Source organism: Mytilus trossulus, chromosome 11 (assembly GCF_036588685.1).
Source record: "Mytilus trossulus isolate FHL-02 chromosome 11, PNRI_Mtr1.1.1.hap1, whole genome shotgun sequence".
In the NCBI taxonomy this organism is placed as follows: domain Eukaryota; kingdom Metazoa; phylum Mollusca; class Bivalvia; order Mytilida; family Mytilidae; genus Mytilus; species Mytilus trossulus.
Window position 1 is genome coordinate 39,279,247 of NC_086383.1, and position 25,921 is coordinate 39,305,167.

General features: G+C 31.3%; 1 protein-coding gene and 1 long non-coding RNA gene across 3 annotated transcripts in view; both read right to left on the reverse strand.

The window, feature by feature from the left end:
* Positions 1-25,921, reverse strand: part of LOC134691084 (perlucin-like) — a 72,970-nt gene that overhangs the window by 9,362 nt on the left and 37,687 nt on the right. The gene's annotated exons all lie outside the window — the stretch shown is intronic.
* Positions 249-15,413, reverse strand: LOC134690357 (uncharacterized). The gene is made up of 6 exons (XR_010101917.1): positions 15,297-15,413; positions 12,725-12,790; positions 6,043-6,114; positions 1,968-2,147; positions 697-867; positions 249-399 (listed from the first exon to the last, which is right to left on the reverse strand). It is a non-coding gene; the product is annotated as an uncharacterized LOC134690357 (long non-coding RNA).

Consider the following 25,921-nt stretch of genomic DNA (forward strand, 5'->3'; position numbering starts at 1 on the left):
CCTCGTAGAGATTTGCATTCTAATATGAGAAACTCTGATTAAGTACCTGGTAACGTATTTCGTGTAAACTCAGATCTTGACAAAGTCATCATTCCAATATGATAGTTTTTGGACTACATAATGACTAATAATTCAATCCAATATTTTAATCCACAACAACATGACAAGTTACTAGCTAGAAATTTACTAATGTATACTATTTATTCTATGATCAACCTTAATACTGACCTGGACACAGAATTTCGTTACAATTTTTTGATTGCACAGAACTTCCTTTACAGGCAGAGCCATCTGCAGATGGAGAGGGATTGGTGCATGTTCTACTTCTTGTTTGTGTTCCTCTACCACAAGTCTTGGTACATCTTGTCCAATTACCATATTGGGACCAGGCACCATTTACTGTAAAAAGTATTTAAAAAGTATGCACATGTTCTAAAGTAACAAGTTTCTATGCTTAATATATTTTTTTTTGATAGAGTATAAAAAAAAAACAGAATCCACCACTGCTTCAAGTGTGTTGTAATATATGTTCACGAGACGCAATTAAATTTAAATATCTAAAGCGCGAGGCTTGCAGAGCTTTTTAAATGTATACATGTTGTCTGCTCTATGGTCGGGTTTTTGTCGCTTTGACACATTCCCAATTTCCTTTCTCAATGTTATACAATTATTTCCAAGATCAACCTTAATACTGACCTGGACAAGGCTTTTCGTTACATACATCTGATTGTGTAGCACTTCCCTTACAAGCAGAACCCCCTTCAGATGGCAAAGGATTGGTGCATGTTCTACTCCTGGTTTTTTGTCCTGTACCGCATGGCTTGTTACAACTTGTCCACGCACCATACTTGGACCAGCCACCATTTACTGTAAAATATTATCATAAAAGTATGAAATATGATGGGGTAACAAGTTTCCATGTTAATTGAAGGATTTTGTTTTTGTAATTTTGTGTTATTTTCAATCTGATAGACTGATTGAGTCTTTCGATTTTATACAATTAAAAAAAACAAAAATAATAATTGTGGCTTAAAAATAAAGATTCCAACATCATGTTGTACTACCTAATAGCTAATGAGCTAAACATTGCAAGTTTTCATGTTTCATGTTATTAATTTGCTTTATAAATTATAGAAGATATATAGTTTCCACTACTGCATCTAGTGTGATACAATATTTAACAACTCGAGACGGTCAAATAAATTTTTTGAGCGCAAAGTTTGACTAGCTTTTTGAATGATCAAAATTTAACAGTCGAAAGTGGAATTAATGTAAGGTGTTTATTTCGATTTAGTCGATATTTTCTGACCTTGACATCATTTTCTTGGTTCATTGGTCAATGTAAGGTTCTACTGTTTTGGTTGGTTTTCCAAATACTAATAGCTCTAGATAAGCTTTGATTGGTGTATGGAAAAATTGTAAAGTGTACATGTCTGTTTGACAGGTATTCTCTGACTTTGACCTCATCTTCATGGTTTATTTTACAATGATAAGTTTTCGTAATCTTGTCAGTTTATCAGGTACTATAAGTAACAGGTCAACTATATTTGTTGTACGGAATGAATGTAAGGTGTGCATGTCTGTTTGGTCTGGTTAATCTAACCATGACCTCATTCTCAAAGAACATTGATAATATTAGTTTATGTGATGCTTGAAGTATAACCTTCATGTAACAGACTTTTAACATAAATTCAATAATAAGTAAGACAGGTCAGACATGTAGGAGTTTGCACTCTTCTTAAAGATTTACAGACATGTTTGATCTTTATAAATTAATAGATTCGAAAAAGACTATCGTTAAGTATTCCTCCGTGTAATACATCATAAAAAAGTCTACTAAAACAAATTGATTTGTCATCTGAATTTACTCACAACTTGAATTTACCAATATTTCTATGCGAAATGATGAAACATCATCAGAAAACTGTTATTTGTAATTACACGGTAAATTATGTCAAATATCTAACCTGGACATGGGGTAAAGTTGCACGCCTGTGTTTGTACAGAACAGCCATTACAAGCTGCAATGCCCTTAGCATGTTTAGATATAAGAGATTTTGAACATGTTCTAGTTCTGGTTTGTGTTCCTCCGCCGCATGTCTCGGTACATTCTGACTATAGACTGTAACTAGACCAGCCACTATTATCTTAAAATTTAAAATATATCAGTAAGTTATTGCATTAAAAGTAATAATTATATTCAAATTTTATACTAGGCAATTGTATGATAATGTGCCGTAGCCAATAGAAAAGATTCCCATACAGAAATGAAAAGTTTGCAGCAATATGGCAACAATATAGCGGCAATATTGCGGCAAACAAATTTGTTTGCAAGAAGTGTTTGCAAGAAAGTTGCAGGTTGTTGCAGCTACCTGCAATATTCTCGCAATGTTACTGCAACAAGGTTTGTTCGCAAGAAAATTGCAGCAAAATTGCTGCAATGTTGCAAGAAAGAATTTGTTTGCCAGAAAGGTGCAGGAACCTTTTCTTTCATTATTTAAGGAATGACTATTTGCAACAACTTTGCAAGAAAAGTTTCTTTAATAATGTCAGACATGATAGTAATGCACCAATATTTCAAGCATTTTAAAATATTACATATGAATCTTTTTAAAGATTTAAGGTTAAATAATACACAAAATATTGTTTCTTTGAACATTCGGTTATGGATACTTCAAATTATCTAAGTTTGTTATGGTCATACTTTATTTTAATAAGATATATCTGGATATTTGAATAATTTATTTTAAATAAATCTTCAAATAACAATTAATGCTTATAAAGAATTCCTAAACTGCATGTATATCACATTTATATAATATTTTGTAAGGAAAGAATTTTAAGAATACTTTGGTATTTATTTCAACAAATTTAATCTAAACAATTGAGTCATAATAATTTTTGTTCTATATGTATTATTATGCCTTTTTGTCACTTTTTTGTGCCATTTTCCTATGAACAATATTTTTAATTCTAATATTTTCCATCAAATGAATTTAGCCTCATCTGTAGTTTAATTTCTAGTATCATTATTTTAAAATTATATATACACAAAGTATCTTTCTTATCTCAATTAGTAATATGAGCTGGTGATAGAAATGTAATGTGCCATGCCCATCTAGTTTCTATTTATCTCTCTGTAGTGGTAGACCCAGGAAGTACCATCAATTAATGTACACAGAGTTTGAGGCAAAATTAAGCGCAGAGCATTTCTTCTTTGTATATATTTCCATTATAACTTATAACATCAAAGATAAAAAAAAAAATATATATAATTATTTTTTTTTATAATATATAACAAATATTCAAGATTTAGGCTATTGATATTTATAATTAGGGGAAAATTTCAGTGGGATCACATTGTAACAATACCCTAAGCAACCTTGATCAACATATATTCAAAATTTGAACTGGAAATGATCATGCATACAACAAACACAGATGTCTTCTATCAGGAACAAGGTAATATGAATTTTACAATGGATTTAGATCCAAAAGTTCCAAATATTTCTATTGACACTGGGTAGTGCAGATAATAGCCTTCAGTTGACATGACTCTTGGATTTGGGATGATTGGTGTTTACACATAATTTGGACAACATCTTTTGGTAAGTACAAAGGAGTTGAATGTCCACCATTTTGAATAAGTATATGATCTTTAACAGTTCAAAATAGTGATGTATAAAGAGTCTTCGTAACTTAATAGAGTTGACAAGAGTATTAGACAATAGATTTATATGCACATGAATATTATCAAAATTGTTTATGACAGGAGATATTTTTTTAAATCTTTTTAAGACTATATGTTTTAGAAATAACATAACTTAAATTGAAACAAGAAATCTTATAATAAAAGCAGTTTGGTATTAACTTAGAGATCTGTGATTTGACTCCCAATAAGAGGTCTGTCAACAAATGGCAACAATGTATAGCTTTATATATACACAACTAATCACAAAAATTAAAATTTTAAAGAATAGACAAGACCAGTTATGTTATAGTTCAATGAAAAACAAATATTAAAAAAGCAATAACAACCTAGTACTGGCATGAGGTTTAATGTATTCTAGAGTTATATGCATTTTCTTTAGAAGGACTTGATCACTTTTAAAGATATATTTCCATTATAACTTATAACATCAAAGATAAAAAAAAAAAAAAATATTCAAGATTTAGGCTATTGATATTTCAAATTAGGGGAAAATTTCAGTGGGATCACATTGTAACAATACCCTAAGCAACCTTGATCAACATATATTCAAAATTTGAACTGGGCATGAACATGCATACAACAAACACAGATGTCTTCTATCAGGAACAAGGTAATATGAATTTTACAATGGATTTAGATGCCACTGCTGGTGGACGTTTCGTCCCCGAGGGTATCACAAGCCCAGTAGTCAGCACTTCGGTGTTGACATGAATATCAATTATATGGTCATTTTTATAAATTTTCTGTTTACAAAACTTTGAATTTTTCGAAAAACTAAGGAGTTTCTTACCCCAGGAGTAGATTACCTTAGCCGTATTTGGCACAACTTTTGGGAATTTTGGGTCCTCAATGCTCTTCAACTTTGTATTTGTTTGGCTTTTTAACTATTTTGATCTGAGCGTCACTGATGAGTCTTGTGTAGACGAAACGCGCGTCTGGCGTATAAAATTATAATCCTGGTACTTTTGATAACTATTTACACCACTGGGTCGATGCCACTGCTGGTGGACGTTTCGTCCCCGAGGGTATCACCAGCCCAGTAGTCAGCACTTCGGTGTTGACATGAATATCAATTATATGGTCATTTTTATAAATTTTCTGTTTACAAAACTTTGAATTTTTCGAAAAACTAAGGATTTTCTTACCCTAGGAGTAAATTACCTTAGCCGTATTTGGCACAACTTTTTGGAATTTTGGGTCCTCAATGCTCTTAACTTTGTAGTTGTTTGGCTTTTTAACTATTTTGATCTGAGCGTCACTGATGAGTCTTGTATAGACGAAACTATTTAGACATGGACCCTTTAAGTGAAACAAATTCTGAAAAAATGCTCTGTAATCATCTCTTTATCAAGAGTTATTTTCATTTTACAAGTCCAGAATTTACAATATATAGTAGTAACTTATATCTTCATACCTTTATTATGTTTAGTTATTCTTTTTATTTCTGCTAATTAAATTCTTCAACTTTTATTTTGCAGTATTTGAAATCAGAAACTTCAACTTTAAGGAGAATGAGTACAGAGAAACAGAACTAAAAGATTCACAGATGTAACACGACAACCTATAGAGGACAGAGACAATTTTGTTTTATTTTTAAATCATAATTCTTTTAAATGCTTAGTTTTTAATTCTTAATATTTCAACTGAAATTGTGAAAAAGATTTCCTGCAATATTGCTGCAACATTGCAGCTAATGAATTGCCGCAATATTCCTGCAACAATCACAGCTACTGATTTTCCAGCAAACATTTGACGCAATATTGCCGCAATTTGTTGCGGCAATGTTGCAGCAACTGTTTGCAAGAAAACTAATTTGCATACGAAAAATGAATATTTGCAGCAATTTTGCCGCAACTATTTGCAGCAATATTGTCGCAACTATTTGCAGCAACATTACCGCAAATATTTGCAAGAAGCCTTATTCTTCTGTAAGGGTTGAGATGCATTGAAGTTAAGTTCGCTGTGAGCCAATGATCGGTGTTGAAAGCCGTACATTGACCTATAATGACTTGGATGGAGAGTTGTCTCATTGACACTCATACCACATCTTCTTATATCTTTCGAACGAATTGGATTTAACCGTTTGATATTCAGGAGGGATATGGAATGTGGATATGGATGTATTGGTGGGTATATGATTCGTGTTTCGGGGATGTTCCAAAGAGATAAATACCCGATTGATAATGTATCATCATACTAGCAAATACAACTATAACAATAGCGTTATTAATGGTGTACATGTACGCGTACGTTATTGCAACATGATTCTAAAAATGTAAAGCTACATTTGTATCTACTTAATTTTCCGTAGTATAGCTTCGGAAGTATACCTTCTTTCTGTAGACATGTCAGTTCTGCACGTTCAATTGCCTTGCTCAGCTTTTTAACATACTCCTTCATGCCTAAAAAAATAAATAGTAAACAGTAACTCTATAAATGCACGAAAGTGGTAATGAATAAAGAAAACGATCATAACTTGTTTCAACTATTTTTTTTTATACATTTTCGATAAAATGAACGAAAATGACATCAACATATAATCATAATAATTATAGAGTAACGCTTTAACGTTCAGGTACTGGAACAAAAGACAAAACTGAGGCCTACTTGATTTAATAGGAAAGATAGTTAATTGATTTATGTAAATATTTATTTTAATTCCTTATACACGTGTATCCATAAACATGCTCTGTTTTGCCGTGATTTTAGCATGTGAAAAGATGGGTCTGTTTTGAATTAAGTTTAGCATTTCACTACATTTAAATTTTATGTAGGTTTTCTTCTATTTTTAGCTCACCTGGCCCAAAAGGACCAAGTAAGCTCTTCTCATCACTTGGCGTCGTCGTCCGTCGTCGTCATCTGTTGTGGTCGTTGACGTCCGTCATCGTCATCCTCCGATAACATTTTCAAAATCGTCTCCTCTAAAACTACTGGGCAAAATAAAACCAAATTTGGCCTAAATCATTATTAGGGTATGTAGTTTAAATATTGTATCCGATGACCCCGCCTTTTAACCAGATTGCCGCCATGGCTAAAAAAAGAACATGGTTGTTATATGCATTTTAGGCTTAAAACTCTGAAACTAAAACTTTTAGAGCAAATTCAACAAAATTGAAGAAGTTCAACATATATCTCCCCTAAAATTTTCAGACGCATCAGACAACCTTTTGTTTGGTTGTTGCCCCTAAATTGGTATTGGTAAGGAAATTTTGCAGTTTTTGGTTATAATATACGATCCAATTATAGATCAAGATAAACTGTTCAACACAGTTAAAAATGTAGATCTACAAAAAAGTCAACGTGATTAAAATTTTCAGTTGACCCCATAAAGAGTTATTGCCCTTTAAAGTAATTTTTTCACATTTTTTTTTGTAAATTGAAAGCTTTTCAAAAAATCTTCTCCTCTCAAACTACAGGGCCAAAATGAACCAAACTTGGCCTTAATAATCATTTAGCGTATCTTTCAAAAACATTATCTGATAAGCCCGTCCTTCAACCGAAATTGCCGCCATGGCTACAAATAGAAAATGCAGTTTTTGTCTTTTGTTTTTTTAACCGTTATAACTAGAGGTATTCAGAAAGGGGGAAACAAATGTTTAGAACAATGAGCTATACCAATTGTACATATATACATCAAAGCTGTTAGACACTTTCTTATAGGAGTTTTTGCCTATAAATGACAAATTTTACGATTTTTGTTTTTCATTTTTGCCTTTTATCCTGAAAAATATGATATTCAAAAGAAACATTTGTTTTTTGATATGCCTCATATGATTTGAATAATAATAGATAAATGAGCACTCTTAATCACAAATATGATCAGCAAGGCAAATATTTTTGTCCATCTGATAAGTTATTAAGCTATTTTCAACTGATTTTTTTAGTTCGTTCTTATGTTGTACTGTTATACCACTGTCCCAGGTTAGGGGGAGGGTTGGGATCCCGCTAACATGTTTAACCCCGCCACATTATTTATGTATGTGACTGTCCCGAGTCAGGAACCTGTAATTCAGTGGTTGTCGTTTCTTTATGTGTTACATATTTGTTTTTCGTTATCTTTTTACATAAATAAGGCCGTTAGTTTTCTCGTTTGAATTGTTTTACATTGTCTTATCGGGGCCTTTTATAGCTGACTATGAGGTATGGGCTTTGCTCATTTTTGAAGGCCGTACGGTGGCCTATAGTTGTTAATGTCTGTGTCATTTTGGTCTTTTGTGGATAGTTGGCAATCATACCACATCTTCTTTTTTATAATGTTATAAACTTTTAACCAATAGTCATACATTGTTTTTGAAATATGGCGCGACATGTTTAAAACCCCACCCCCTTTTTCATGTTTTTACACAATAATCAATAACTCAAAAATAAAATTTCGAATCATAACAAAAATTTATACAGATCTTAAGATTAAATTAATATAACTAAGAATTGTGTAAAGTTTTAATCAATTATCATAAATCGTTTTTGAGATACGGCGCGACATGTGAAAAAACACACCCCTGCCTTAGTTACAAAGTCCTGTAACTTAAAAAGTTTTAATCTTATTTTATCCAAAAAGTATACAGATCTTTTGACTATCATAAGAAACAACTGTATTAAATTTCATGAAATTTGGATTAGTCGTTCTCAAGTTACGGTTCGACATGTTTATGCCGAACAGACGGACGGACGGACGGGCGCCGGACGTTTGTATGCCATAATACGTCCCGTCAAAATTTTAACGGGCGTATAAAAAGCAGGACAGGAGTTTAGAGTAATAAAGGCACAATGAGCAACTTGGCACAAAAAAAAAGGTCAAGGTAAACTTATAAAAAAGGCTGGACTGTATTAAGCACTTGTCTCAGAAAAAAAATCACATCTCTAGATTATACATGACAGTGAGGTTAAGGTACATATACATTTTTTTCTGAGACAACTGAGATCGTGTGTGGATGATGAATAAATTACAGAGAATTTTATAACATCACCGTAATCATGAACTATTAAATTTTAGTGATATAATCATTTATATCGGTCTACTCTGGGTTGTTGTCATATATTATATTGATATTTGTATATAACAGTTAGATATAATTATCATCCATTTGTATATCATGGTATTCTAATCTTCTAATACTAGAGCAGTGCAAGTACAATACAAGTAATTCGTTTTTGGTTGATTATATAGGAAATCACTGGAGCGGGTCCCACTCTGGTCAATCAGCCGCCCCATATAATTTATCTATGTTTCTTAAACAATATTTATTACTGACCGAGCACAATACTGACATACAAATGTGTGTAAACGATCGGCATTAAAACGTAATTCCCCAAAATATGTTACAATTTAAGAGAAAGCCTGAAACTTATTTTACAAACTTCAAACCTTTTACAACGTAAAGGCGTATTTCCTTTGTCTTTACAAGAAAACTGACACAGGAGCCGTGGAGTATATATAACTAATACTAGAACACACTCGTGATATCGCGGGTCCGTGACTGAATTAAAGTATATAACTATGCATTAGCCTTATTTTAGTATTGGTATTGTCATCTGATAAAGTCATGCCGATTATAAGATACACAGTTTTCTGTGCTTTCAAAATCTTTTTGTTTGGACCCGTCGACCTGGAACTTATCAATTATTGGTAATATTAATTATTTGGAAAACAAAAGGTCCTGCAGTGGAGTATTTTTTAATCAACAGCATTGTAGATAAAGTTGAATTCTTTTATTCGCTGTTTTACGTCATGCCCGCTAACAAATTGAAACTGTACCTATACGCCTTATTTTAAGTCCAGATATTTAGTATCTGTATTGTTTCCTTAGAAAGTCTAACTGATTAAAATACTACAATAGTGAACAATTTGAACATGATTGAATTTAGTAGTGTCAACCATGTGATTATGACCCGTGTATAAAGCAAAATCCTAAATACACCGTTTGGTGGTGCGCCTGTCAGATGCTGAACGTACAGATAAGGTAATAGGTAACAGGTGAATATACTATTGGTATCGATATCGGATTCGACCCGGAACTTGTTAATTATTAGCAATATTAATTATGTGGAAGACAAAAGGGTCTGGAGTGGTGTAATTTTTAATCTACACCATTGTCCTATATTAGTTATATATAAAGTTGAATTCTTTGATTTGTCGTTTTTACCCGATGACGGCTGACAAATTGGACCTCGTTATTTTAGTATTATAGATGCACAGCAGGGCTGGGACAGCATATCTATTATATATGTTCCTGGTCGTAGTGGGCATAAAACAGAGGGGAACTTTTTGTATCATGATGGTCATGATGTGAAATGAATTCAATGGGGATTGTTGACCTTATCTCTTTAAAATTTTGTTTCTATTTTTGTACTAGAAAATGCTAAAGGTGTATACTGAACGACTTTAGAAACGCAACACTCATTTTTGTTGATTTTTTTTTACCAAATCTCGTCTGATTCTCTTCCAACTACTTTTCATGCTTATCATACTTCTTTCTCCTTACAAAAAAATCAAAATCTGACTAACCTGTGGTTATTAAACATTCCGAATTTTTGAAGCCGCACGAATTTCTTAAAGCGAAATTTTGGACCCATGAAAGATTGTTTCAATTTTTTTGCTTTTTGAAACAATTTTTTCAATCATTTGCATCACTTACCTCAGTTTAAAAATGTTGCATCTCAATTTTGCCAAGACTGAGAAATAAAAAAACTGAATTAGCCCTTAAGAATACCGCAAACAAGAAAACATAAACGTGCTGCAACCATACTGTATGACTTCAGAAACTCGTATTACTGTCCTTCTGACAACGATACAAGTAGACAAGATTTGTTGCTGGCCATCAATGAACAGATCAACGTGAAGTGACAATGAAACGTCAACAGAATTTGATAACGCAACGTCATTTGCCATACATGTTTACGGCCGCAACGTCAACTGCTAATCAAATTGCCGAGTGCCATTGAGTACAGATTCATGCCATAAATGTTTCCAGTCAACTGAATTGCCAAAGAATCGACTGAAGGAAAACCTTTAAAGCCCTCAAGTTACAACCGAATAACTGCCAAAACCAATTAATGGGTTGAACAAATGCAAAACTAGAAGGTGTAAAACAGAACCCAAAACATGTCAGACAGAATTTGTTGACCTTTCTAACAATCATTTTGGCTTTTGCAACAGGCAGTCATCGCTTTTGACGGTGACACATTCATTCAAAAATAACACACAAATAATCTAGTTTGGGTTTCGAAAGTCGGTCAGTATATTTTTAAACAAAAAGATTCCAATTTTACAATTCTCAGATGTTGACCCCGTTAGATAATCAAATACAGGAGATCTATATATATTTTTAAAAGTTCTGATGATTGTTGTGTTCTTACCAATATGCATTTAAAATTAATTTAAAATTAAATTTGTTAGAATATACGAATTAATAATAATATCATGATGAAGTACAATCCAACGGTATTTTAATTATATAAAGACTAAAAGACTTCAACGAATATTCAATCGTGATTAGAATAGCAGGCTGAACATTTTGTGTGAACTCTTGTTTAACAGTTTAGTTGATAAATACGGCCCTCGTCTATCATGATGTCTATATCGATATACATTTGAAAAATATAAAAATAGCACTTTCACCTTAATTTGTCTTTTAAATACCCCATGCACATAATAATACTTAATATTTAAAAGGCAACACATTAATAAAGCAAAACATTATGAAAATAAAACTATGTCGTAAAGGCAGATATATGAAACCTCTATCACTTAGAATAGACATTTTTTATTCAAGTTCATAGATGAAAAACACGTATCATAATACCGTTTACCGTTTTGTTTCAAAGGAGATAATTTTTTTAGAGAAAGAATGAAGCGGGATAGGACCTTTATCAGGACTCCGGGATTGGGCGTTTTTAAGCTCGGGATTTCGGAATGTTAGGCTGACAATTGAAACTCACTCAGGTCTACGACTTCCAGTATTCCCACTATTGACAAATTTTCGGATTTCAACTGCTTAGAACCATTCGGAAATTTGCGACCAATATTTCTCATAAGTCGTAAATGAGTTATAAATATTTGTGGAACGGTCGCATATCTCTATGATGATCGTGTGAACTGTTTCACAACTTACGACCTTTTGTGAAACCATGGCCAGTATCGTAACTATATCGTTTCGGAATAAGTCTGTTTATTGTTAAAGGTTTAGTTAGCTTTTGAGTGAATGCCCACATTTTTCTGCTTTATAAAAAATAGTACCATAAAACATTGGATGTTAAATACCTGAACTTATAAGATGTCTGCATGTTGATTTATATTTACGAATGATGTCCTTTTGCCAATGCTAAAATTTAGTAAATGTTTGGCTAACTAATGACATAAAGGAGTTTGCACATATCAATTCGCATTCCGACTTTTTCCATACCGATTTAATCATGTTAATCAGGTGTATGTTTTTATCTTAAGAAAATTATGAAGCAAAGTGGTATATAGGGTACTAAAATCAAAACTTTGAACAGATTGGACTCACCAATATATGCATGCAATTAACCAAGTACTTCCAAAAGTAACTAATTCCACTATTTTCAAAGGCCTTATTTAAACAATAATTTACCAGGTTTTTGATCGTTCCAAGTGTACAAGTAACATTAGTAAGTACAATAAATAGTTTTGAAGTAGAACAATGGCTTGAAGACGAAATACATCTATATTAATTTTGTAAGGAGACCATTACATAGTTGGAACTTTCATTGTATTTGGTTCTGTTTGTAAAGAGGTAGATAAAAGATTATGTTTTTGTTACGGATGTCATTTTCCGAAAATGACGTCAGTTGGAATGTCGGTGAATTCGTGATTCCCTTTTGAATAATCTCGATATAAATTTTACGACAAACACTAATGATATTGTAAATGCTATATCATTAAACCTGAAAGTTGAATGACCAATAAGAACATGTAAGGGTTAATACTTAGTATTTTTTCTATTCAAACAAAACATATAAAAAAAATGATAACGATAATCAGGATAATGTTACCTTGAAATTCCTGTAAAATGTCATCTACATTTGTGTTTTCTTTTAAGTCTCTATATCTTCTAAAATCTGAAATTACAATACACCATCATAGAATATGACAAAACTGTAATTTCATATATTTCAACGTGCATTTTAACAAAATAACAAAACAATGTATTAAACGTGTAGAAATGACAGGAAGTAAATACGTTTAATAAACAAACTGCAATCATTATTTTTTTTAATTTTTTTGTGTTCTTGGGAAGAGAAATATTTTATTATTTGCAATATGCTTCAATTTTCAGAAATCTTCTCTTTAAAACTGCTCTTGTCCAATGGTTTCGTTTGCCTGTAATGCAGGAAAAAAAACTTCTGCATCTTCGATTGTATTACAGAACTTACACTATACATTCATGTTTCTCTGAAATTTTAGGTGTCTCTCTTTTCAATCAAACATTCATCTATTGTTTATGAAATTACGGCTGTTTTCAAATATTTTTTTATTTCTTTTCAGTGTCATGTATGAAAGAAGTCTACTTTGTTGATTTATCTTTTTAAAGGTCTCATTCTTAAAATAAGATATTTTTGTTTTCATATGAATTAGTGGATGTTTATTTCATTTCAGCCGTCCTAATCATTTATGAAAGATTGGCCACTGGACATAAAGCATTTTTTTTTTATTTTACTTTATTCAAAACAGAAGATGTAGTATTATTGCCAATGAAACAACTCTCCATGTGACACAGAAATTTACAACTATAGGTCACTGTACCACCTTCAACAATGAGCAAAGCCCATACCGCATCGTCAGCTATAAAAGGCCCCAAAATGAGAATGTAAAAGAATTCAAACGACAAAACTAACGGCTAAATTTATGAACAAAAATTGAACGAAAAACAAATATATACCACATCAACAAACGACAAACATTGACTAAATGGCTCCTGACTTCGGACAGGCACATACATACTTAATGTGGCAGGGTTAAACATGTAAGAGGGATCCCATCCCTCCCCTAACCAGCTGAGACAATGGTGTAACAGTACAATATAGGTTTGCGTTTTTTTCATATTTTTCACTTTGTTATTCGTCTACATGAATTCCTTTGAAATGTTTTACTAAATGTATTTAACCCTTTGTTACATTCTGTTGAGTCAAGATTGATTGTAGTAATGCCTTGTACAAATAAATGATTCGTACAATTATCTTACGTCTTTTTAAACATAATTTGCTTTTAAAACTTATCACTGAGATTTAATACATCAAGTTTGTTATTAGAATATATTTACAAAAAAGTAATAGTTTAAAATTATCACACAAGAATGCAGCTGTTGACCGGTACGCAGAAAAGAAACTTGCATGGTCAACAATAATACATCGCTCAAAGATGATAATTACGTTTCATGACTATCATAATTGACATAAAAACTAATCTAACAGAAAAAGAAATAACAAAACATTGTCTGATTTAAGACAAAGGTGTTTGATTCATACTACCCTTCAGGATTTCGAATTGGTCGTTCATTCACTTATTATTGACACTATTGCATGTCTGATTTTGATTGTTACACATTAATACATTCAAGTTTTGAACTTGAAAATTGGAGTCGTAGACATTGTGAGTCAATCCTGCTGTTCATGTTTGTCTGTGAGCAGAAAGTGGGTTGCGGATCGGAGACTGGAACATTAGCAGATTGAGCAAAACGTCATTGGAATGCGATCGCAATACACATTGTGAGGTGACAAACGTTCATACAACACTCCACATCAATACACACAGGCAGAGGGCGAAGCTTTAAAGTGATATCCGATAGTATACACATACAGACTAAAGATATCTGTCATGCTGTTACTGTATGATAAGACACCCAATTGCAGGATAGATGTAAAGAAATACAACTGTATACTAGCAAGTATACCGATTAAAGTCAAGTTACAGTAAATTTCCTTTGCTACAGTTTAATTAAGAATTTGGATACAACTATGGGTGGTTCAACTTTAACTGGATATCGAAACTACAATGTTAATGTAATTATCTCTTTTATATTCCGAAATATTAGTAATCGACTTTTTTTTTAACAGGTAAACATTTGATTGAATAGAAAGCTCATATAATCGGCGAACAAATCTCTAATTTCAAATACACAAGATAAAATATTTTTACACCAGTTAATTACTTGGAGCTGATTAAAAAAACGTGATTACAGTATATATACAATCGATGCTTTTTATAAAGTAATGAAAAAGAAATTATTCAATCGCATTGCAAACATCTGTCAAGTCTGTTATTTCCGTCGTTTCGTATTGCCAATTACTTATATCTTAATACGTATAACATGTCCTTAACATATCTTTTTGGAGTACCTGATACACTCTCCCCCTCCACATTTTTTGTGGCGTTCGTGTCTTACAACATCTTTGTTGTGATTTGTAGACTATAGCTTGAATTTTCGTTTGCATTACGTGTTTAAAACATTTTCAATGAGACTTTAACTTATGATATTGACTCTATTAGCAATGTCGTGTTCGCTATATACGATCTTATTTGTTAAACATGATTTAAACATTAAATGGCGTTTTTAATGTGCCTTACCTGTTATGTCTTTTGTTTCCGAAGAAATAGTTACGGTGAACAAAATTGCAAACACCAAAAGCCACTCTGACATATTGATACTAGGTTGTTCAATAACAAACAAGAAACTTGTTTTCACTAAAACATAATTCGATATAACATAATGCAGTTGCATGTACACTTTTTATCTAATTCGTATTATATTTCACATGTAACAATCTGTTGTGCTTTTTTAAAGTTCTTTTTACGGAACAAACAAATTGAATTGAATGTATAATGTTCAATATAAAAAGATTAAATTACAGAAGTCTTTTTATCATAGTACAGATTCAAATTATGATTTAAAAATAAGATGAAAACAAATTAAAGAAAACTTAAAACCCGACCTAAGCAATAAGTGAGTCATAAAATAAATATAAATGGGCACAGTTAACTTTCAATTATATATAATATCAATTATATGTTGCCTTCCAGATTAAATTGCCGTGCTTGGAAATAATATCGGAAAGTTTGATAATTTTTCTAACAGTTTAGCTTTCAATCTACAGATAAACTAAAACATTTAACAAAAAAATAATCTTGTTTACTATAATCATTCACGATACAACAGAATTTTAACTGTTGTTTTCACATTTTTTTGTCATTACACAGTAATATATGGTCCATACATTTTATATGTGAGTCAAATAACATTTCTTTATATTTAGATCAGTTGATAGTACAAGATTGTGATAAAGATATCATCCCGATAATTGTTTAATTCATAGCATCATTTAATCTTTAGAAAACTCATATGGTTTGATTAGTTTGAAAACAAATGTATACAACATATCGCTTAGGCATTAATGAGGCTATATGTGGGGTTTATAAAGATTATTGAAATATTGTGCAAATATACAGAAAAATGGATCGCAAGAATATAAATAGAGAAAAAATAGAGCAAAAAATTGAGAATAATCATGGTTTGAGAATGTATACTGGAATCAAGAATAAAAGAGCATACAAATATTAAGAAGAGAGACATTTACCAAAAATTAGACTACCAATTAAGACACTCCTACAAAGATATGTTTCTCAACCAATTACCTGCTATATTCTCCTATAAGACAAATCAAACTCCCATATTAGTTTTTAAAAATAAAACGACAAACACAACCTTTAATTTTAAGATGAAAATTGAGAAAGGAAATCAGAATTTTGTCTAAGAGACAACAACCCGACCAAAGAGTAAAAGAAAAACAGACGAAGGCCACTAATAGGTCTTCAACACAGCGAACAAATTCCGCAACTGGACTTCAGCTGGCCCCTAAACATGTTCAGTGAAAATGGACGTCATACTATTATTGGATGGATATCGACCTTCATTGTCAATTTTTACATGAAAGTCAAGTTAAGAGACAGACTTAACTGTATCTGTTGTATCCTTTATCTATAGTTCGAGGGGATAGATGCGATCGACATCGTCACCAAATTTTGAATTATTTAGTGAGAAAACATTCTTTTTATAGCGGAAAGTAAAGTTAAAAGATATGTTCACTTCTTGTCTTTCTTCCTAAGACATTCCTGTTAAAGGTGTAATACCAACAAAAACCGTCCAGCAGGAAAACTAATGGTTTAGGGTTGGGGTGGGGTAGAAACGAAAGATACATTTATGTTACTTTGCGGAAAAGGTCATAACGTGGCGAAACAAATAATTGCTCAAGGGGAAACCCCATTTGGGAACCTATATATACATTAGAAACGATTCAATAATATAATAAACTTATCTATATAACAATGACAGTTACATGAAATGTATTAATTTTATAGTTCAAAGGCTTCCCAAAACAGCTCTAGTTACAAGTTGAAACCCATCGTCGTTCAATTAATTGTCTTAATCTAGGTGTATCTGTTTTCTGTCCGTCTCTAGTATCAATTATTAGACTATTTATCATATTGACTTTTTTATTGTCAGTTTGTTTTAAAACAGTTGAACTCTTGTTTAACAGTTTATTAAGAGATTTTTGGAAGTTATCTTTCAAATCGACATTTTGCTGTTCAGTAATAGTTATCCCATGATGTTCAAATACTTATATGGTCCGGAACACTCACATTAAATCACGGATATATACTGTCCATGCAATTAAAAAGATGTGAGAAAAAGAATATATACAATTAATGATACTTGTTTCATGATAAAATGCAAGTGTTGATACACCATGTGCCTTGAAAGTACTTGCTTTGAGCCTTTATTTTATAGTTTTTAAACGTAAACACATAACAATTTTAGCTATAAGAAATGTGTATAATCACTCGATAGAAAAAGGACACACTCGAAAAAGCCCGGACTGCTCTCGAAAAAATAACCCGGACATGAAAAACTGAATTTAGTCTCAAAATGTCGTTTCCAATGCAATAACAATAGTTTTTGTAAAGTGTCTGTATATATAAGGATATATAGATTCCATGTATAAATTTCCGTCGACATTTGCAAAAAATGGCTTTAGTCGGTATTTTGGAAAAAAAGCATTTTAAGGCTTAATTTCACTTTTTAAACGAAAAGCAATGTTAGAATGATACTATCTTTATATCTCAAATACTTACATATTATGTATAACCTTGCATATAAAACTCAAGCTTCTATTTCACGTCTTGTTAGAAAAGAAGTCTGTTTATTTACATTTTTGATCATATTAACTCGAAAAAAAAAGTGGTCACACTCGAAAAAGCCCAATCAAATCACTCGAGAAACCATGATCCTAGACGGACACTATACCTACCGTGGTAATGCTCATTGGAAATGTGTTTTATGTAAACCTACCAAGCCAATATTCTCCATTGGCGTTACCGAACCCGTTTTCGCAATCTATCAAAGACTCTGGAAGTTTACGGAGTTGTCATATCTTTTCTGGATAATCTTCAAAGATATAATGACATAATAAGAAAGTAGAATATTTAAATCTTTACACTTGAATTAAAATAGTGCTGCTTCGAATTCACAATGATTTTTTGCAGCATATTATTACTTTTTAAATTTGAAACTCCTATAGCGCCGTTAAGAATTAACCATCGTTAGGAACACTCAACACCGAATATTTCAAAGCCAACGATATATAAGTACCAAACACATGGAGAGCTATAGGAAAAAAAATTACCTTTAAAAAAGTAATAGACACATATGTATCGGATGAAGCCTTTTGTAGTTCGATTATACATTTCTTAATTCTTATATATGTGTCTGTTTAACATTATGTCTGTACCGCGGCATTGACTACTGCATGTAATGAGCGTAATCAAACACAGTTGACCAATGTTCATCTAGAATCAGTGCTTTAGGTGGATCTTTTTAAATACAGCTGTTTTCTCAAATCAAGCCTCTTTTGGGGAGAAATATAATATTCATAGATATTTAATTTTGTTTACGTACTGGTTCCCAGTTATGATATAAATGTTTCATCGCATAGTGACATAACTTGGGAATGTAACCAGTAAATATACATATGCATATTAGCCATATTGAAAGATGTGGTAATCCTAAATCTAGGTAAGGGCTGTTAGGGAAATTTAGTGTTAGCATTAGAAGAATATAATTGTCGAAAATATCCCGCACAGCCCTATATGTTTACCTTTTTTATTCTAGTATATTTTTTTTTCTTGAACTTCATAGTAACAGTGGTACAGTTTTAGTGAAAAAAACGAGTTCCTATGGGAAATTGCATTGCGCTATATACATAAATGAAACCTATAACTTGTATACAATATTTGATCACGTGTATACATCTGAAGGGATCTAGAGAATTAACAACTTCTCATTTTGTTCTAAATTAGTTTCAATTGCACTAAAGGTTATATTACATTAAAAAATGTTTTTTCAAAAGTTTACAAACCATTTTTTTTAAATGAAATTACAAACACATAAAGGACGTACAGTCCATCCCCCACTGCCTGTATACATGTCACAATAAGCCTTTACTCCTTCTGTTTTATCTGGAAATATTGTGTAGACACCGGTGGTAGCTCTTGTTGTCTTTAACTCGGTGCAGTCCTTTGGTGTGCCTATATAGAAATAAGGAAATGTAAAATGATTACCAATAAGACAAATATCAATCAAAATTCAAATGATGTAGCTTGTTTATTTCTTCTCATAAAAAAAAACCAGTAACTAAGTGTATTTAATTCAATGAAGTAGTATAATTTAAGTAGACAATTAGTTTTAACATTAGTTTGATTATCTTTTAAACAATGTTAAGATTAATCTGAGATGTTATACAAGTACTGATCACGTGTATACATCTGAAGGGATCTAGAGAATTAACAACTTCTCATTTTGTTCTAAATTAGTTTCAATTGCACTAAAGGTTATATTACATTAAAAAATGTTTTTTCAAAAGTTTACAAACCATTTTTTTTAAATGAAATTACAAACACATAAAGGACGTACAGTCCATCCCCCACTGTCTGTATACATGTCACAATAAGCCTTTACTCCTTCTGTTTTATCTGGAAATATTGTGTAGACACCGGTGGTAGCTCTTGTTGTCTTTAACTCGGTGCAGTCCTTTGGTGTGCCTATATAGAAATAAGGAAATGTAAAATGATTACCAATAAGACAAATATCAATCAAAATTCAAATGATGTAGCTTGTTTATTTCTTCTCGTAAAAAAAAACCAGTAACTAAGTGTATTTAATTCAATGAAGTAGTATAATTTAAGTAGACAATTAGTTTTAACATTAGTTTGATTATCTTTTAAACAATGTTAAGATTAATCTGAGATGTTATACAAGTACTGTCTTTTGTAGAGGTAAATATGTGGTTTTATTGACTCTTGAAAACTGATATTCACTGAGGCCAACGACCGAATTCGAAATGAATATCAGTTTTTTTCAAAAGTCAATAAAACCACATATTAACCGAAACAAAAGATAGTTATTGTTTCCATATTCCGAGAGAAAAATATGTATTGGAAATTATTTATAAAACAACTGTACATCAGACGTTTTTTCTAACAACATCATGCACGTAAAAACACGCGACGTTTAGTGCGGTGAATATACCTTTTCCGCAGGTGAATATGCTTATTTATTCAAAATTCTATTCATATAGTAAAATCTACAAAAGTTTTAGCAATATGGAGCAACTGTTGTTATTTTCCAACATTTCATCATCATGGGAAGATAATACAATTCGGTTTTCTTTTGTCGCATTCAAAACGTTTCAAATGCTTTATGTAGGTTCCAACAATAAAATTGCCAATAAAGCATTTGACAGTTTCTGGAACAAAATGGTGGTTATGGTGCTCTATTTTTGTATTTGTGCGTATGCATAACTTATGTGTTTTTCTGTTAAGGGGTGGAAGTTCCAAAGTATTCATGTATTTGTTTTTAGGGAATCAAGTAATTCAGATAAATTGGTGACCTATGTAGCTTTTCTTTGGATATATAGCCATAAACAATATACTATAAAGTTTCCTCGAGTTGTAATGACACTTTTTGTATCGTTTTAAATTACAATGGCATATATAGCTGACATACTTGTTCCTTTCAAACCACAGAACCCTCATAATCTTTTCTTCTTAATAACATGTGTTTTTTTTTATTTGAAATTTGTGTCAGTAGATATTTCCAAATCGTAGGATAGTCAAATACTTTATACAAATCATTATTCAATTATGCATGTTGAATATATGTCTAAAATATGTGTATCGATTTAACGCAATAAAGTGTTCACATCAATGCGTAGTCGTATGTAGACGAAACGCGCGTCTAATTATAAGCCTGGTACCTTTGATAACTAATTACAATAATTTTAATATATGTAGAAAATATAGTCAGTGACAGCAGCACTAAACTAACATTACTTTGAAAAAAAGGGAAATAAAATAATCAAACAAATCCAGTTATGTACTAGCATGAATCGATGCGTTTGATTATATATAAATATTTCGCAAAATAGGATTTTAAAGGGAATAGACCTATTACGTATCTCTTTGCCAGCATTTTAAGACTGTATCTCTGGATACAAGCTAAATAGAAAAAGTCAATAATATAGGCAAAACCCGAAGGCAAGTAGACTAGCATAATGATAATTTAGTTTTTATTCATTTATAATTTATATGTCTTATAAAAGAACAATGTGTTTAATTTTTATTCTAAATAACAGCATTTTATTCAAATCTAATCTAACTATTCCGTCAAACCATACATATACTAGTATGTCCAACGTGACAGTTTTATTGTAATAATTGAAAAATTAGTTTTCTGTATTATTGCTTGTAATTAACCAACATGCACTAAGTGAAAAGGACAATTTAACAAATACAAAACCAATGTAAGGTGTTCATACACAATTATTTACAAATAAACTAAGTATACTTATTCCTGCCAAACAGAATGGTGGACCTTGGTTCTATCATATGATTATTTAAAATCTGTTAATGAAACACATAATTTATGTATACAAGTATGTCCTTTTATGAGACTACAACCTATCGAAATACTCTTTAGTAAATAGTTTAAGCATGCCGCTAGTTCAGTTTGTTCCGTTCTTTGCCGTCAATTTAAAAACGCGTTTTTTTACTGGAACGGCAGATATTTGCCTTCTGATAAGATGTATGTCATGTAATGGTTATTCTTACATTTAAAGGTAAATTAACAAAACAGTAGGTAGATCTTTACATGATGATTATTTCTGCAATCGCCAGATTGATGTTCTATCCATAACGGTTTTCAATATATTACGTAAGATATGAACGTGTTAATGATTTGTGATTTCGTGATCGTGGTTGTGATGGTAAATCTGACGAAAAATTTATTCTTTACGTCCACATATACCTTAATTTGATTGTGAAAAGTGGAATATATATATTTAGTAGAAACAAAATTTTCAATATATTATAACGAACATTGGAATATATATATTTAGTAGAAACGAAAATGAAAATGGGGAATGTGTCAAAGAGACAACAACCCGACCACAGAACAGACAACAACAAAAGGTCACCAATACATTTTGTAGATCTTCAATGCAGCGAAAATTCCCGCACCCGGAGGCGTCCTTCGGCTGTCCCGTAAACAATTGTATTAACTAGTTCAGTGATAATTGACGCTATACTAAACATCAAATTATACACAAGAAACATGACTAACATTATTAACATTCATAAGTATCATAGTTATCATAATCATCGAAACAAGGTATTTTGTTTAGTTTAAACATATTTTCTTGTTCAAAAATTACAAAAGGATCAGACACAAGTTTTACAACTAAGTAACGTCTCCTCCAAAACAAAAACAAAATATACACATAAATTAATGAACACATCAACTATTTCATACTAACAAATAATTTAAGAATAAAGACATGAAAACAAAAGGAAACTTTTTGACGCGAATCAATGGATTTTAATCGAGTGCATCTTTTTACAGTATAAATACGACACAAACACACCGAACAGTAAATGGAATTACCTATGCGCAAATTTTGTTCTTGTGGACATAACTTAAATATGTGTGTGTGTTTTTCTCATAATAAAGCGTGGGATCTTAATATATTATCCAATTTTTTTTAGATATTTTGTTCTGTAATATTTCCAGCTTCTTTACTTCCACTTGTCCGAGAATTTAATATTGAATATCAATGTAAAGATTAAGAAGAACAACTATATTTGAAAGAACGTAAATATTATTTACATTTATAAGTTATATTTGAATTGTAATGAACACAATCACTTATGTTACGTTGTTTCCTCTATCCAACTATGTTATTCTGTTTTGTTTCTGTAGCCGGTATTATGGTTTGTTCATTATAATAAAAGACATATATCGTCGCTGCTATGCAAAAACCTCGTATCTGAGGTTTTGATGATTTTACACCAGGCAGTAAAAACTGAAATCGTTTTATCGATTATTTAGAATTAAATATGTATTTTTCACTGTATGCGAAAATATCTGATCTTCTAACCAATCAATTACCAAGACGAGCACAAATTTCTGCACCTATATTGTATTTTCAAAGCTTTTCATTATTTTTAAGCTAATATATTAGCTTTGAGAATCTAAATTGATAAAACTGTACCTGCTTTAATGTCAGCTGCCGTGCAAAGTATTTTTCTTTTGAGATACGATATTTTCGCACAACAAAATGTCTCACCAATCCGACTGCACTTTTTCGTCACATGTCAGAATTCGGATTAATGATTGGTTAGAAGATCAGATATGTACGCATAAATAATTTAAAAAAACAACAAATACACTTAATAGTAAAGACGTTTTAGAGAAATAAAAGGTAGCATTGCATGTATCATTATCAAATTGTCAAATATAAGAATAGGCTGAGTAGGCTATTAGTATTCACAAAATGTTCCTATATCTTGCATTGAAACAACAAAAGGGTACACATAATCCTTAAATAATAAAGGAACAGTGCTTAAATGTCCCCAGCTAATGCAAATATGATCTGTCCAAGGGCAATTTCTCCAATATTTTATGTTTTATTCACATTTTTCTACTCTAGCGATTTTCATCTAGCACATATATATTGAAAAACTGTATGCTGATCTACAGATTTTGGTTTTGGTGTTATTTGTTTGCCATATTATCAAAATATAACCCACATCTTATATCAATAACGCAGAGAATGAATAGCTTACTTCTTAATATCCACAAGTAGAATAAATAGTGGATTATGATTGGTCAATTCATGATTATAATGTAATGAAAATGCATAGAAAAAATACAGTCAACTATACATACCGACAAGAGAAAGTTGGCCAAGGATACCAACACTATTATATTGCACAACTGTATGACTTGATAAGGTTGCCATGGTTACAAGCTTTGTAAAACATTTGCCATTGTCATGATTGTGTAGTTGTAATATTTTCAACTTCACATCATCTGAAATAGGAATTAGATTACTTATATTCAATATAAACAGCGTATCCAGAATGCATGCATCTTTTATTCATGTATTTGGTTTTGATGTTATATATATGTTATATTTGTTATTCTCGTGGGATTGTGTCTATGTGTGTTACATTTTAGTGTTATGTCGTTGTTCTCCTCTTATATTTAATGCGTCGTCCTCGGTTTTAGTTTGTTACCCCGATTTTGTTTTTTGTCCATGGATTAATGAGTTTTGAACAGCGGTATACTACTGTTGCCTTTATGTATTGCATTTATTGAATAATGGACAAAGATGTGAGATTAATTAGTGAGATTTTCAAATAATGTTATCAAAATTAGGGACTCAATTTTTATTTTTGTAAAAAATATTTGCAACAATAAAAACATAACAAAATTCTAAGTTTATAGTTTACATCATGAACTTATAAGAGAAAAACAAGCTTCACTAATATATACTGCAAATTCATAAATTAATGTGTTTAATTATTATTGCAAATTTTTGACACTGGCATAAACATGTATTCTAACCAATGGGATCAAAATACTTTTATGAAGACTACTGAAAATATGAATGCAAGTTTTTACTATTTTGAGCCGGATACTGTCACATTTTCAAATTACTAAATTTAATGTTAGTATCCAGCATATTATGCAAAATGGAACATGGTTCAGACTGGATTATCTCCCTATACACCACACTCTATTAAAAAATGACTAAACATTACAAATGAGATATATGTATGGAAGATACATCATATACTTTGGTTAAGTGTAAAGTACTGTAAATGCATTAATTATTGCGAGGTTTTTATTAATGCGAATAATGAAACTGAGTCAGTGTCGCAATAATAAGAACTCCCATTCTTATATCAGATACATAGATCTGTATGCAGAATTTCCTGATATCGCAATAATTAATCTCGCATTTTTGTCCATTTTTCAAAAATCGTAATAATAAATGCATGCAAAAATTTCTGAAATTACAGTACATGATTGTGTATTTTTCTTTTCTAAATATTAGATTTCATTATTGTGTCAAACTCTTGATATATGAGTTTTGTTGACAATTTTTGTACTTTCTTGATAAAAATGGTGACCTAAAATTTTTAACTTCATTGTCAATGTCATATCGTTTTTATTTTCATAAATGTTGTAAAACATTTTTTTGTAAATATCCTGTTAGAACCTTTTATCTCACCATTTTCTACATTAGAGAATGCCTGTACCAAGTCAGGAATGTGACAGTTGTTATCCATTCGTTTGATGTGCATGATGTGTTTGGACTTTTGATTTTGCCTTTTGATTTTTGATTTTCCTTTTTGAATTTTCCTCGGAGTTCAGTATTTTTGTGTTTTTACTTTTTATAGCCAGCTATATGGCATGGGTTTATATCATGGTTGAAATTTGAATTGTTCCCTATAATTGATTACATCCACTCTATTTGAACTCCGGTGGATAGTTGTCTCATTGGCAATCATTATACATCTCCTTAATCTTATATACTGTCTTATTTTTTTTTATATAGATTAGACCGTTGGTTTTCCCGATTGAATGGTTTTACACTAGTAATTTTGGAGCCCTTTATAACTTGTTGTTCGGTGTGAGCCAAGGCTCCGTGTTGAAGGCCGTACATTGACCTAAAATGGTTTACTTTTATAAATTGTTATTTGGATGGAGAGTTGTCTCATTGGCATTCACTCCACATCTTCCTATATCTATTATCAGCTAATTGCAACATTTAAATTTTGGTTTTGTGTATTAA